A 16,485-nucleotide genomic window follows, 5' to 3' on the forward strand; every position below is an offset into this window, starting at 1 on the left:
TGCAGATGAAAGAACATACAAAGTCCGACAGAAATCTGGCGCCCGGCCATTAGTAAATCTGGACCAATGTGTCATTGCAGGGGATCATTGTTGAGCAGCAGTTCTATCCTTGGGTTCTTGCAGTCCTCTTATCTCTAATGATACACTGGTATCAAAACTAGTGCAGTCTGTACTATGTGCAGTTTGCCTATGGAGTGCGCAGGGGGCACTTTCATCATTCTGCAGAATTGTGACGCACGTCGGTAATAAATGTGACGCAAACTCTGACCAAGTAACAGCCCCTTTAGGTGCACATTTTTAATGTCTTGTCGGACACAGAGCAGCCGTGAAACAAAAGTGGCGCAGACACTTTATAAATACACGTACAAGCAGTTTACATGCTCTTTTCACTGCAAAGTCAGACAGAAAACTGGTGCAAACTGTTTAATATATGTGGGCCAAAGTCCATAAACTACTGGCAAGTGAGACTCATCTGAGACCCTGAATGTCCACCTTCTGAGGAGAGGGGCAAGCACAACACCCTCTCACCCCCACTATTCCCATCACAGGGGAGGGGGGGGGACTCATGAAGGGGTTAGCACAGCTCCTCCTGACCCCCAATATTCCTATGAAATAGGGGTCTCATGAAGGCCGGACATAGCTCCTCCTGACTGACCACTATTCCCATCACATGGGGGTCTCATGAAGGGCCGGGCATAGCTCCCCCTGACTGACCACTATTCCCATCACATGGGGGTCTAATGAAGGACTTGCACAAGGCCCCCTGACCCCAACTATTTCCATCACATGGGGGTCTAATGAAGGACTGGGCACAGGACCCCCTGACCTCACTATTCCAATCACATGGGACCATGTCTCTTCCGTAACTCTGTCTTCAGCCTAGTTACACACTCAGACAGGAATCTGCATTGTCACATCTTCCAGAAATACTCGGCTTCACACTCGCCGCCTCACAACTCCTCTCCGTGCCAAAATAAGCTGTAATTGCCGAGAAAACGCTGCAAAGAGTTGGAGCAAAATGCTGAGTCCGTGTAAAAGCAGCTTAATAAGGAGAACAAACAAGCTGCAATAGAGATGTATCTAACCCCTCGGGAACCACACATACCGCCAGGTACAAGAGCAATTACACGTGTCCCTACACCACCCCCAGGGGGCACCTCATAGGCAGCAGAGGATTAGATACAGGAGCTCAGCAGACAGTATCGCACAGGATAGGATTAGATACACAGCTCAGCAGTCAGTATCACACAGGATAGGATTAGATACGGGAGCTCAGAAGACAGTATCACACAGGATAGGATTAGATACACAGCTCAGCAGTCAGTATCACACAGGATAGGATTAGATACACAGCTCAGCAGGCAGTATCACACAGGATAGGATTAGATACACAGCTCAGCAGAGAGTATCACACAGGACAGGATTAGATACACAGCTCAGCAGACAGTATCACACAGGATAGGATTAAATACAGGAGCTCAGCAGGCAGTATCACACATGATAGGATTAGAAACACAGCTCAGCAGACAGTATCACACAGAATTGGATTAGATACAAAGCTCAGCAGACAGTATCACACATCTTGAGGAGTACATACAATAGTGTATACAGTTAGGCAGGCTGGTATGTATACAGTATATACAATCTTCGTGGTTCCTCCCTCTGCTCTTCTGTCCCTGCTTTGGGGGATAATGTTAGAGCCCCCTCCATTTCTATAATAAATCTCGCCCGTCAGATGTCTGATTTATGGGGCGAGCAGGTGAGTGAGACACAAGGGTGGCTTAGTGATGCGCGGAGCGGCCTCACTTTACTCTCCTCCTCACATAATCATCAATTAATCAGCGGATCCTAAATGACAGCGAGCGCCTCATTCCCCTGACCTTATCCTCCTGGAGATTTACGTCCGCAGCATAAAGTCACATAGAATCACACAATGTCACTAGTGAGATGAGACTCTCAGGACAGAGCGGGTCACATCCAGAGCTGCACTCACAATGCTGCTTTTACATCATGTATTATATTCCAGGCAAATCCAGAGCTGCACTCACAATGCTGCTGTTACATCATGTATTATACTCCAGACACTTCCGAAGCGGCATTCACAATGCTACTGTTACATCATATACTATACTCCAAATATATCCAGAGCTGCACTCACAATGCTGCTGTAATATTATGGATCATACTCCATATACATCCAGAGCTGCACTCAAAATGCTGCTGTTACATAATCTATTATACTCCAGACACATCCTGAGCTGAGCTCACAATACTGTTACATCCTATATTATACTCCAGACACATCCTGAGCTGCACTCATAATACTATTACATCCTATTTTATACTCCAGGATCATCCAAAGCTGCACTCACAATACTATTACATCCTATGCTTACTATACTCCAGGCACATCCTGAGTGAACTCACAATACTGTTACATCCTACATTATACTCCAGGCACATCCTGAGCTGCACTCACAATTCTGCCGTTACATATCATATTATACACAAGAAAGACCACAACATGAGTTACATTCATAATTCTTTAGTTTTGTGACTTCTAATTCTCACACACTTATGACACACCATGGGATCGACATATGGATGACACCCATACCTACCACCATCTGACCGACCCCTTGTTTTCTCAGAGAGAGGTGTATGTGGGGTGCTGGGGGTCCTCATTGACATAAGTGATTCTTACTAGGGGTGTGTGTGTAGGGGGGTTGGGTTGGTCAGGATAGAAAGATGTCAGCCATATGACACAGTATAGTGTATAGCCAGCACCTATAGATACCAGAGATAAGGCACTACATCCTACATCCCAATCACAGGACACAATTCCTGTAGTCTGAAGGTTTCCTTCATTTTCTGGCAGCTATACATCCCAATCATTAGTTGTGGGCGCCCTCTAGGGGCCGACCTGTGTGTTGCAGTGCACTGTGGCGCTCTATACAATGGTCTGCCTTGTGAGCTCCTAATGTGAAGGAACTGCTGACCTTTGTATTAGAGAAAGATGGCTACACCCACATTAATAGCTTTACCCTGCAGGTAACAGGAAATATACACATGGATCGCCCACATATGGAGCACCATATGACGGGTTCATGGAGTCGCCATGTGTCCTGGTGATGACCCGTTAGGATTATTCATGAGGTGGCAGCTCCCTAATGTGGGTTAGGAGACCCCTTTACCCCATTGCACTTCAGAGGTCAATCAGCGGAGGGTTCTCTGTGTATTAGGGATGAGCAGTGCTGTGCCTTGACTACAGCTCCAGTTTGGGGAAAGTGAGGGTAATAAATGGGATGTCTTCTCTTCAGGGACTTCATCTCTATCTCTCTGGAGGACCAAAGCAAATCATGTATAACCTCAAAGCATCACAATGATTTTTTTATTCTATTGATGAGCTTCTCTTCAATGCCCTGAGTCTTTCCATTCACAAGCACAGCCGCCACTTTAAACTGCTTGTTTGCCTGGGGGGAATGATGAGGATGATATCCCCAGTAATCCATTATTGATGGCCTAATCTAAGAATAGGCCATCAATCTGTACAAACCCCATTAATATGGCCTATTCAATTTCTGAGGGTTCAGTGCAGTTACAGCAGAAGCTTCACAATTGTGATGATCAGTTTAGAAATATAATCAGGTCATAACCATTTTCAATAAACATTCACATTCCAGGACAGTGGCTGATGTCAAGGACCTCACTTGGTATATTTTTTATCATTCCCTGCAAAATCATAAGAATCGAAACTCAAACTAGAAATCAGAAGATTAAAATAATCACAAGAACCTGCCTAACCTCAAGCAAATCTCAAAATATCTTTCCCAACGGCATCCTACCAAACCCCAGCTATACCCCAAAAGATCCTTCCCAAACTTAACCCTACAAGATCCTACAAAAAAACTGTTTCACCCCTGAAGATTTAACCAAACCTAATGTAAACCCAGCTAAACTCCATAAGGTCCTACCAAACCCAAGCTAAACCCTGCAAGATCCTACAAAACTCCAGCTACACCGATAAAAGTCCTACCAAACCACAGCCACACTCCAGAACAGCACACCAAATACAAAGAACACCCTACAAGATCCTTCCCAACTCCACCTGCCCTCAATTGGACCCTAATTAACCCAAAAGGCACCCAATAAGACTCTAAGATATCTCAACCATATACCAAAGATCTTATCAAAGCCCAATTGTGCCTAGGAGGATCCTTCAAAACATATTAAACACATACTTTAGTGGCATTATACCTAGAGGAGGAATTACAGCCATAGCAGCCTGTCCAATGCATGTAGCCGGGAAGTGCTATGACCCAGAACTATCGGGTGGACTCCAGAATGGAGTAGTAGTGTTTGGGGTGGGTCCATTCTCAAGCATGTGCAATGCTGTCTTCTCCTCCTACATATACCTGTTGGGTGCTGACGCTAGAATGGCAAAGAACCTTACATCTTACTACCTGTAATATAAACCCTTATTAATAATAATAATAAATAATAATAATAATTCTTTATTTATATAGCACACACAGATTACGCAGCGCTGCACAAAACATGTCAAATTGTTCCCTGTCCCCAATGGGGCTCACAATCTAAATAACCTAACAGTATGTTTTGGAGTGTGGGAGGAAACCGGAGGATCCGGAGGAAACTCACGGAAACACGGAGAGAACATACAAAACACTTTGCAGATGTTGACCTGGGTGGGATGGATGCAATTCCTCCTCTAGGTATTTGCGCCTCGAAAAAACTATTTGTATAATACGTGTTTAGTGCTACATAATTTGTATGCTGCTTTATGATGATACAAGTGATTGAAACTGCCTCATTGTCTGGCGAGCATCACTCTTCGTATGTTTCAGAGGATCTTCCCGGGCCCAAATGGAGTTTGATAAGATTGCTGGGATAAGGTTGAGGTATTGTAAGGTTTTTTTTGGGTGTATTTTGGTGCGGTGCAGATGGAGTTGCAAATATCTTATAGGGTATAGTTTGTGTTTGGTAGGATCTTCTGGAGTGGGGCTGGGGTTTGGTTGGATCTTGTAGGGCTTAGTTTGGGGTTGGTAGGCTATTCAGTGGTGTAGCTGGGGTTTGGTAGGAACTTGTTGAGCTTAGTTTGGGTTTGGTAGGATCTTCTGGAGTGGGTCTGGGGTTGGTAGGATCTTGTAGAGCTTAGTTTGGGTTTAATAGGATATTCTGGAGTGTTGCTGGAGTTTGGTAGGAATACTATTTGGGAATGAAGAAAAGAGTTCCCTAGATGCTGCTAAGTACACCCTTCAAGACCCTACCGTTGCCCAACTGCACCCTGCATGATCCTACCTTATCCCAACTGCACCAAAACTTCTACAGTGACCCACAGGACCCTGCTAAACCCCAACTTTATCCTTTGCCTTTCCTGCCTTGAAAAAAAAAAACACAAAGACAAGCAAAGAACATAGATTCTATAAAAACCCACTGAGCCTGCGGAGCACTCAACCTCTCTCCATGGCCGCAGCTGCCAATTACCCGTCCCCCCAAGCAAACCCTGTCCACTAAAAATACAACAAAGTGCCTGCACGCCCCCCGCCAGATTATAGGCTCAAAAGGTTTCCTGATTTTAACAGGCCATCTAAAAACATTAAGGTGGACTGTAATTATAGCTGGGGCCAGAAACTGACACATTCTGCAAACTTCTCCACAAAAACAACAATAACAAAATTCCCGGACATAGAAATCTGTAACTTGTTATTCTCCATCCACTCGTTCAGAATTCACATCCTTTTCTTGTGGGAAAACTGAGGTGACAACCAGTGCGGCCGCCATTGCAACGGCTTTCTTATGGTTTTGTATGAGGTCTGTCACCCAGCTTTCCCAGTAGCAGATATAACAGCTCTTGAATGGCGCAGGGCTTTGCGGCAGGGTGCGGCAGACACTGTTCCTGGTTCTAATGAAATCCCAGCATTTTGCTCCCGGAGCAGAAAGTGATCCTTATCTGAGAGCATTAGCTGCTGCTTTAAGATCTACATCGCGATGAGCGGGGATTGAGAGGAGTTTATTTAGCGGCCGGCACCCGGGGAGCGCGGATGGCGGCGTTTCATGCAGCCGTGGAACATGATAAACTCTGCACTTTGCCTAATACAAGTGAAATGAGAAACCGAGGAGAAGGCAAGAATCTAATTATTGGCTCCCGCCTCATAGACTAATGCGGCAGGTATCGGCTCCATCGCTGCGCCCTCCATCCACACAGGATTGTCACGTGAAAAATCTCCATTCTATAAACTCTCAGATTACAGGGAAAATCTCAGATGACATCGAGACTGCAACCTGATAGGAACTTGAAAAATGCAGCCACAATGTTTCACTATAGAGCATGAGGCTGATACTTGTAGTTCTACCAGACCATGCTTGAAACAGGGATGGGGACTTTGGACTTTATAAAGGCCACAGCTCAGAAAAAACCCTTCATGGGGCATCTGCAGGGGAAGCTAAGGACCTTTGCTGTTTACCCAGAGTGCAACACTCCAGTTCCTTCTTCCAGCTCTCTCTTTGGTCCAGTCCCTGGGGTACAGACTCACCCAGACTGCCGGAGATTTAGTATTTTTTGCTTACTTTCTAGGTAGCCTTCAGGTTTTTTTTTCAGCTTTGAAGCGAATATCCACAATGCACTGCTCTTAGGAAATCATCAAGATTGTTACTGCAACTGGATGTAACTGGATTATTAGATAAAACGTAACTAGGGATATATATACAGAAACCTCTTAAAGGTAACCTACCACTTGAAGTGGTAGGTGTAAGATGGGAATACCGAGCAACAGCTCAGGGTGAGCTGGTGCCGGAGCTTATTTTTGTTAGTGTTTTAAACCGCTGCATCGCGGTTTAAAAGACTTTTAAACTTTATAGCCGAAGCTGCTTCGGCGCACCATGCGCGCGACCGTGCATGCGGCTACATAGGAAGAGAAGGAGAGCCGCGCGCACGGTGCGCCGAAGCAGCTTCGGTTATAAAGTTTATAAGTGTTTTAAACCGCGAAGCAGCGGTTTAAAACACTAACAAAAATAAGCTCCGGCACCAGCTCACCCTGAGCTGTTGCTCGGCATTCCCATCTTACACCTACCACTTCAAGTGGTAGGTTTCCTTTAAATGATTTGACCATGCAGCCAGTGTTATGTATGTATGTGCCAGACCTTTGTGTATGCTGTTAGTAGCAGCAGGACTATGAAATCTAGATTTATATTCCAGGACTGTAGGTTCTCCAAGTGTACTGGGGGTGTGTCCTCACACAGCTGTGCTCTGTCCTGTTTGCAGTCAGTGTTATGTATTGTCTCCTAAGAGTTGTATAATCAGAGTTTTGTGTATGTTATTAACAGCAGCAGCAGGACAGTGAATTATAGATCTACATTCCAGTCTCTTCTCAGTCTCTTTCCTCTGCAATGACTGCTGTACTATCCAATTGGTAGCTTTTGGCAGTTTTTACTCAAGAAGGGACTGAAAGGCAGTTCATTGCACAGAGCACAGCAGTGTGAGGACACACCCCAGTGCACTTGTATAAGCTATAATCATGGAATATAAATCTATGTCACATTGCTGCTGTAGGATGATGTGAGGTAGTAAGGTACATCATCACTGACTATCCTGCAAAGGGGAATGAGACCAGTGACTAGCTGGAGCGGTAATGGAAAGAATATTAGGTGGGTTACCCTCCTTTCCTATATCATTGTGTTCACCGATGTTGCCTCATTTATCAATTCAGTAAATAAACTATTAAGCTTTTCTGTGCGCTGAAGGTTCCAGTGATTCCTCGTACTATGGGTACGATGTGTATTGGATGGCGTCACGCGTGTTGGACAGCAGCCAAGGACACAGCACAGAGGGTAACAGCGTGCAGTATGAGACAGACATCTCTAATCTCCTCTTTACTACACCCATCTGTTCCCCTTCCGCCTCCATCTCCCATTTCCCATCTCCGCTCGGTGATTTCATAGACAGAATCAGGAAAGATTCCATGAAGCACGTACAACAATGCTGGCAGCCAGCTCCCGCGCAGGTCACCAGCGCACTGCGTCCGGAGTCAGCTCCAACATCTGCGCCGCTCCTGTCTCTATGTCCCCAACAAAACACGAAAGGCGAAAAATGTGGTGTTAAATACATCAGGACATGATGCCAGGGAAGGGGGGCCGCAAATTCTGATCTCTGCCATCTGCTCTGGGGGTTGCAACAGCAATTTAACGGTGTCCATCAGATAGTGAGGCACGCCTTCATCATTAGCCACCAGGTCCCTCCAAAATGACTGGAACTAAAACTGTCCAGTCATGTGGATAACAACCAATATGTCTGCCAGGGGGGTGGTACACCCAGCTTTCCTAGAGGTAAGTGAATTATTCAGCTTTTCACTAGTCTCATAGTATAAAGGGGTATTCAGGGGGGCTTCAGGATCCTGGGGACAGTCCACCAGTAGTTGATTGTATATCCAGATCTATTGTATATCTATATCCAGATAAGCCTCTTTAAAGGGAACTGTCACCACAGTTTTCACAAATACAGCTAGTGATGGGTTCCCAATGAGCCCTATTAACTAACTGGCATCCTCCTTTTAGCTAAAAGATCAGCTTTATGTCATCTTACCTGGCATCAGAGGGGTGTGTGTCCCTCTTTCCTGGCCCCTCCCATCTACTAATCCCCATGTCACATGCCTTCTCACCATTCAGCGCTTCATGTCATGTGACCAGGGTGCTGTCATCTAAGGTCCTTTACCCAGTAACATTTGCAAAATCTCCGCCATGTATGTATCTTATCCCATGAAATCACAGCAGCCTCCATGGACTTCTACTATTCCCAATCCTCCATGGAGGCTGCTGTGATTTTATGGGATCAGATACATACACGTGGAAGATTTTGCAAATGTTACTGGGTAAAGGACCTTAGATGATCATGGAGCACCATGGTCACGTGATATGTAGTGCTCAATGATGTAACAGAAGTCTCTCTCAGTGTCCAACAAGGCAAAACATATAACGTGAAAATACGCAGGACCTTATTAATTTCATTGGACTCAGGTGAGTTGCATATAAGTTTACAGATTTTTTTTAATATTTCAGCCAGGAAAAGGAACCATTTAGGGATAAAGGCAATGCTGTAATAATTTTTATGAAGTATTTATTTTGGGTGGGTTAATTTAAATGACAGGTTCCCTTTTATGCTGGCTCCATAACAAAAGACGAAATGTGGGCCCTTCCCAACCATTGTTTAAAGACAGGAGAGTCCTGGACTGCTGAATGGCTCTCCTATATCATCAGATGTCCCTCTATGGAGCATACTCGCTGGTCAGGGACCTGTCCTATAGGCCTTGGTTGCCTCTGTGATCTCTTCTAACAAAACAGATTGCTGAATGTTGATTTTACTTTCGCCATGGCAATAAAATCTTGGTCCCAAGCGAGGAATTTATAAAGTATGAGGCGATTTCATGGGCAGTTACAGCCCACAAATCCCATCTAAGACTTCACTCCGAGAGGTAGTGAATCTAAAATAAATAGGTCTGCGCTTAATGTAGAAGTCAATATTATATCACAAAGCCATAAATCAGTGCACAATGAATGAGCGCTTAAATCACCTGCTGTCAAACATGTCAATACAGACAATTAGGGATTCTGTATGGAAGGCGTGGAGCCGTGATTTACTGAGCGCAGGATGCGAAGGGGCGGCTATGGAGTCCGGACACAGTCAGGAGCGGGTCGCTGCTCGCTCCATTTATCACAGGTCGCTATGGCGGGTACACATCACAGACCCCTCCACTTCTCCATGTCCCTCATCTCCACAACAAATCAGATGTAAAAGCACTTGTGCAGCACCTTATAGCTCCCGTAGGGTGCTGTGCGCCCACTGCGGTCTGTGGAGAACGCATATATGTCAGCCATATATACGTCCCCCATACAACAGTGTGAATGCAGCCTAAGTTAGGGAAAAGTTTACTTTTCTGTATGCAGAGCAGTGTCCATAGTCCCATGGGAGTGGCCAGTGAGGATTGGGGCAGACTGGGGCAGTATTATGTCCTGAGGGGGGAGAGTAGATATGGGGGACATGGGAGTTTTTTAAAATTTGAAATCAATACATGACAGAGTCATTTCTGGAAGGTCGGGGGGGAAACCACTCCTCGCTGGCCACTCCCATGGGACTAGGGACACAGCTCTGCATATAGAAAGGTATTCTTTGATCTAACTTATCTTTTTTTCAGGAAAAAGTCAGTTTTACTATAAAAACTCTTTGACAATGTGTAATTTTCTATTTTCTATGGGGAAATGGAGGAATCATAAAAAGGGGCTCATGATGACAGGTTCCCTTTAAGAAACCTCAGTCCACACAGCTGAGAATTTACTATAAGGCTTCAGTGTATGCAGGTAGTCAGATGGGGTCCAGCACACAGGAAATGTATACAACTCCCAGCCCGATAGGACATAGCTCTGTACACTATGTAGTGGCCCAGAATGGTATTGCAGCTCTCTAGCATTACCCATTACTGTTCTAAAACACTGGGTATAGCAATCTTATGGGAAACTGCTGCCCAAACTGTAATGAGGGCACTGAGGCCAAACCTAGACCTGCCCTGGTTTGAGAGGCACTTTGATTGTGAATGATATGGAGGCACTGTGATTGTGAATATGGGAGGTGCTATGGATTTCATTGATGTGGGGGCACTATGGATGTCATTGATATGGGGGCACTGTGGATGCCATTGATGTGGGGGCACTATGGATGTCATTGATATGGGGGCACTGTGGATGCCATTGATGTAGGGGACACTGTGGATGCCATCGATGTAGGGGGCACTGTGGATGCCATCGATGTAGGGGGCACTGTGGATGCCATCTATGTAGGGGCACTGTAGATGCTACCTATGTAGGGGCACTGTGGGTGTCTTTGGTATGGGGCACTGTGGATGCCATTGATGTGGGGGCACTATGGATGTCATTGATATGGGGGCACTGTAGATGCCATTGATGTAGGGGACACTGTGGATGCCATCGATGTAGGGGGCATTGTGGATGCCATCGATGTAGGGGGCACTGTGGATGCCATCTATGTAGGGGCACTGTAGATGCTACCTATGTAGGGGCACTGTGGGTGTCTGTGGTATGGGGCACTGTGGATGCCATTTGTGTGGGGACACCGTGGATGCCATTCGTGTGGGGACACCGTGGATGCCATTCGTGTGGGGGCACCATGGATGCCATTCGTGTGGGGGCACCATGGATGCCATTCATGCGGGGGCACCGTGGATGCCATTCGTGTGGGGGCACTGTGGGTGTTATTGATTTTGGGGGGAAATGTGGAAACTCAGACTCCAGAGATCTCCCAAAGCCGCAAAGTATAACCAATATAAAAATCTTTTTGGAGACAGATTGCTCTGTGGTAGCCAACTGAATATTTCTATCACTGATAAATGTGGTAAATCTTCCTCCGCAGCTTCAACTACATCTGGTGCAGGGCGGAAGGGATTTGGGACACTATTAAAGACCCTTTCTGATTATATAAGCGCTGCAGTGTAGTGACTCCAGGCTCGGATGCTGTAGCTGTCCCATGAAAAGTGACAGAACGCTCTTCCTGTAGATGATTCTAGAGCGATGTGTAATATTTCTATAATTATCATTATTCATTGTGCTGTAGGAAGCCGGCGCTCAGCTATAATGACAGGTATGTCGCCAATCACACACATAAATATTAAATCCACTGCTGATAACGCTCCACAATAAAGTCGTAAACACTTGTGGAGCGCTGCAGCACAGTCACCACATTATCTATATGAAGGCAGCACAATCCGCTCCTGACAGACGTCTGATCCACTCTCCTGCCTTCCATCAAGTGGAAGATTGATGGCACTGCCGCCCCGCAGCCGCCTATCAACCACAGTCACTATAACGTATGATGAATATATATGAGATGTCCACATGCCACTATAATATATATATATATATATATATATATATATATATATATATATATAACAGCAAAAAAATGGCAGCACTCCGAGATTTGTGGAAATCAGAAAAACATACTCATTTATTCACACATGTGTCAAGGCTACGTTTCGGCTCCTTGCATCTGGAGCCTTTCTCAAGCAAAATATTTATAGATATTATATTATATATTATAGATACAGTGTAAAAGGCAAAATTGCATTCATATACTGTATGAGGTGTTCAGCAGCTGCAGCACTTCTTGCCTATTAGAATAAATAACAGAAGCAACAAAGGTGCAAAAAGTGTTGTCCATGTTTGGGTCCTTACTCCTGCCGCTACATTAGCCGGTACTCTGTGCTACTAGCCATTTTTATTAGACAACATGGTCCAATAAGTCACATTGCTGATAAAACCAGCTCAGTCCCCTCTGTTAGGGTGAAGACACACATGACGTTTTTGGGCCGTTTTTGGGCCGTTTTTACTAAGTGCGTTTTCAGATCGTTAAAAACGCATGCGTTAAAAAACGCATCAGTTTTTTGAAAACGCATGCGTTTTTGTCCGGTTTTCATTGTGCAATTATGGAAAAACGGACAAAAACGCATGCGTTTTTAACGATCTGAAAACGCACTTAGTAAAAACGGCCCAAAAACGCCATGTGTGTCTTTACCCTTACACTGCTAAGCAACCACAGACTGTTTCAACACCTAATTGATGCCACACATGGCATTTTGAACCTGTTTTTGGTCGGTTTTTAAGCAGTCCGTTTTTAATTAAGATATTTGATAAAACCTGTCAAAAAACGCATGCAGACAGCTTAAAAACAGACCAAAAACGGGTTAAAAAAGCCATGTGTGGCGTCACCCTAAACAACACCTCTACTTCACTGCTGAATGACCACAAGTCTGCTTTACTTCTGCACAATCACAGCTTTACATTGTACCAAACTGTACTTCACTGCACCACAACTGAGCTTCCCTGCTTACTTTTGCAAAACCACAGCGTTGCTGCATAACCCCAGCTTTACCTCACAAAAACAACTGCTACACAACCACTTCCTAATCTTAGCTCAACTTCACTTCTGCTTAACCACACAATCCCAGTAATGCTTCATAACAACAATTGCTCTTCCTTGCTGCAAACCATATGTCTGCTTCACTGCTGCTCAAACCACAGCGTTAATAAACAGCTCTGCTTTATTATTCTATAACCAGAGTTTGGTGTCAGCTGGCATAACCAGAACTTTGGTTCATTGCTGACTTTTCACAACCCGCTTCTTTATGTGCCTTTGCCAGTTATCAATACTGCTGCTTCACTGTCAGCTGTTCTCGTCTGTTCAGGTTCACAAGAATTACAGATCATCAGCTTCTGCAGTACCCCCAGGCTATTAACATGCTGTACCTGCCCCCTCCTCTGTACAGCGGTGTCACCAAGGCACTTGTCTAATGGAAGCCAAGGTGGATGCTATGTGGTGGAGATCTGTCACCCGCACACATGTCTTCTATGGGAAACATGATGGAATAGTGCAGTCTATCCTATTATACACCTGTGTGTATGTTGGGCTTAACAAGGCCCTGTCTGAAAAATGGCGCCCACCAGACATGAATCAGAAATAGTTTAGGAAATTTCCTGATGTACACAGTGACTTCATGTGAATACAACCTTTCTTGGTCCCTTGGAGACGATGATATCATTTACAAAAGCTTCTGCAGCTGGATATAGCATGGCAGGTCACTGCAGATTATATATATCGTGGAGAAGGATTAGTGGTATAATATATCTGCTACATTAGATGTATGGAGGTGTGAACACAATCACTGCTAGATAGATTAATACTTGCACTATATATAGCATAATGCCCATTATAAGACCTCGCTGTGAAGGTGCAGAGCTTGTTACTGACTACACAGAAAGATGATGAAACTGCAAGTACAAGGGAGTGTAATATCCCCTTATTATATGATACCCCCTCACTGTAATGTACATATCACCTATGCTAAAATATCCTTCGCAAACAGTATGTAATACCCCTCTTTAAACAGTTTTCACACTTCTTAAAGGACACCTGTCATCAGGTCTGTGTCACTAGTCCTGTCACTACTACCTGTTGGAGCAGCTGACAAGGATCCACCCCAGCCTTTATCTATTCAGTTCATACATTAATCATTATAAAATCATCTATTCTTTATTATGTAAATGAGGCTGGTCACATGGTCAGAGGCAGTCATGTCACCCCTGTTACCCCTCCCCTCTCCTCCCCCCCGCTCATGTCTGTGTGTAATGTATAGTAAAGCATTGCTAGTGTGTGTGCTGTATCTGCTGACATGCTGCATCCTCCTAAAACACAGACATCAGCTACACAAGTGCCTGACATGTTCTGCTATAACATGTGTGAGACACAGACATCAGCTACACAAGTACCTGACATGTTCTGCTATGACATGGCTGCAGCCTGGAGCTGTTGTATCTCTCCTACACACACATGCACACACAGGCTGCAGGAGGCGTGGCCACCAGCAAGCACATGGAGCAGCCATTACATGATTATACAGCCTCACACTATTATACGGACTGTCAGTCAAGCACTGGGGGTGTGGCTGTGCCTCCCACTCATGAATAAGCTGGACAGCTTGAATATGCTAATGACTCATTGGACATTTCACAGGTCATTTGCATACAGCTTTAGGACCTCATTGCTTAAGTTTACAGGCATGTAGAGGGACAATGCAGGGATAGAGGCAATGCTCTCTAATGGCAGTTTATGAAAATATATTTAGATTAGGGGGGTTATTTTGCATGACGGGTTCTCTTTAAGGTGTACTATAAATAATACCACAAATAAAACATTACTAATCATACAAAATTACCCTCTGCACAGTGGATAATAGCTTTGTACTTATATATATACCGGTATATATCTATATATATATCTATCTATCTATATATATATATAGGATGTCCACTGGGTAACATACAGGAAACATTCTCTAGGTTTGTTCTAAAAAGGCGTGTCAAAGCCCAACTAAAAAAAATTTAGGTGGCCAGGGGTGGGCTGCATAAAAAAAAAAAAAATAGTACTGTACTTACTTTGTCCAACGCTTCTGGTGTCCCGCCCCATGCTCTCTCCGTGCTGTGGCCGTGTCTGTTTATAGGGGCACGGAAGCTCCACTCTTTGGGCCTGGCACGACCACCTGTCACCATATCCCAGTGCTGGGAATGGTGTTGCGGGTGTTTAACATGTTAAATGCTCTGAAGTTAAATGTCCTTTTGCGGGTCTCTTTCCCATGATCGCCCCCTGCACGTCCTCTTCGGGGGGCACTGATGGTTGAAATGGCAGCTCTGAATTCTGATCAGGGCCCCAGAGCTATCCACAGGCAGTGCATGCATAGTCACATGCTCACATTCTTCATGAACCTGGTGCCCCCTGCACTGCTCCGACACAGTACAACAACTTTCTTTTGGTGCAACTTTAACACAGAACACACTTGTGATAGCAGCCACTATGGGCCCCACAGTGTCAGGGGGCCTTGTCACCCAACCTGACACTAAAGAAAGTAGGATGTGCACCATTATATACATACTATGCTACACATGGTACAGCATAATCTGTGATGTATCTGTGTTGTGTATATGCACACTGTATGTATACGCTGTATGTCTGTATATGGCATTCTATGGCTACATTCACACAATGGGGCAGATTTACTTACGGTCCGTTCGCGATCCAGCGGCGCGTTCTCTGCACTGGATTCGGGTCCGGCCGGGATTCATCAAAGCAGTTCCTCCGACGTCCACCAGGTGGCGCTGCTGCGCTGAAGTCCGCTGAAATGCCTCGAAATACACCGGCCTATCCAGGATGAAGGTGAGTGAAATTTTCGCGACACAATTTTTTTTTTAAATGCGGCGGTTTTTCCGAATACGTCGGGTTTTCGTTCGGCCACGCCCCCCCCATTTCCGTTGCGTGCATACCGGCGCCGATGCGCCAAATTCCGATCGTGTGCGCCAAAAACCCGGGGCAATTCAGGTACAATCGGCGCAAATCGGAAATATTCGGGTAACACGTCGGGAAATGGCAGCTCTGAATTCTGATCAGGGCCCCAGAGCTATCCACAGGCAGTGCATGCATAGTCACATGCTCACATTCTTCATGAACCTGGTGCCCCCTGCACTGCTCCGACACAGTACAACAACTTTCTTTTGGTGCAACTTTAAAACAGAACACACTTGTGATAGCAGCCACTATGGGCCCCACAGTGTGAGGGGGCCTTGTCACCCAACCTGACACTAAAGAAAGTAGGATGTGCACCATTATATACATACTATGCTACACATGGTACAGCATAATCTGTACATAACATATATGTGATGTATCTGTGTTGTGTATATGCACACTGTATGTATACGCTGTATGTCTGTATATGGCATTCTATGGCTACATTCACACAATGGGGCAGATTTACTTACGGTCCGTTCGCGATCCAGCGGCGCGTTCTCTGCACTGGATTCGGGTCCGGCCGGGATTCATCAAAGCAGTTCCTCCGACGTCCACCAGGTGGCGCT

The 16,485-nt window shown here is 45.2% G+C and overlaps 1 protein-coding gene across 1 annotated transcript in view; it reads right to left on the minus strand.

The window, feature by feature from the left end:
• Positions 1 to 16,485, minus strand: part of GFRA1 (GDNF family receptor alpha 1) — a 150,090-nt gene that overhangs the window by 132,695 nt on the left and 910 nt on the right. The gene's annotated exons all lie outside the window — the stretch shown is intronic.

This window comes from Engystomops pustulosus, chromosome 11 (genome assembly GCF_040894005.1).
Source record: "Engystomops pustulosus chromosome 11, aEngPut4.maternal, whole genome shotgun sequence".
In the NCBI taxonomy this organism is placed as follows: Eukaryota; Metazoa; Chordata; class Amphibia; order Anura; family Leptodactylidae; genus Engystomops; species Engystomops pustulosus.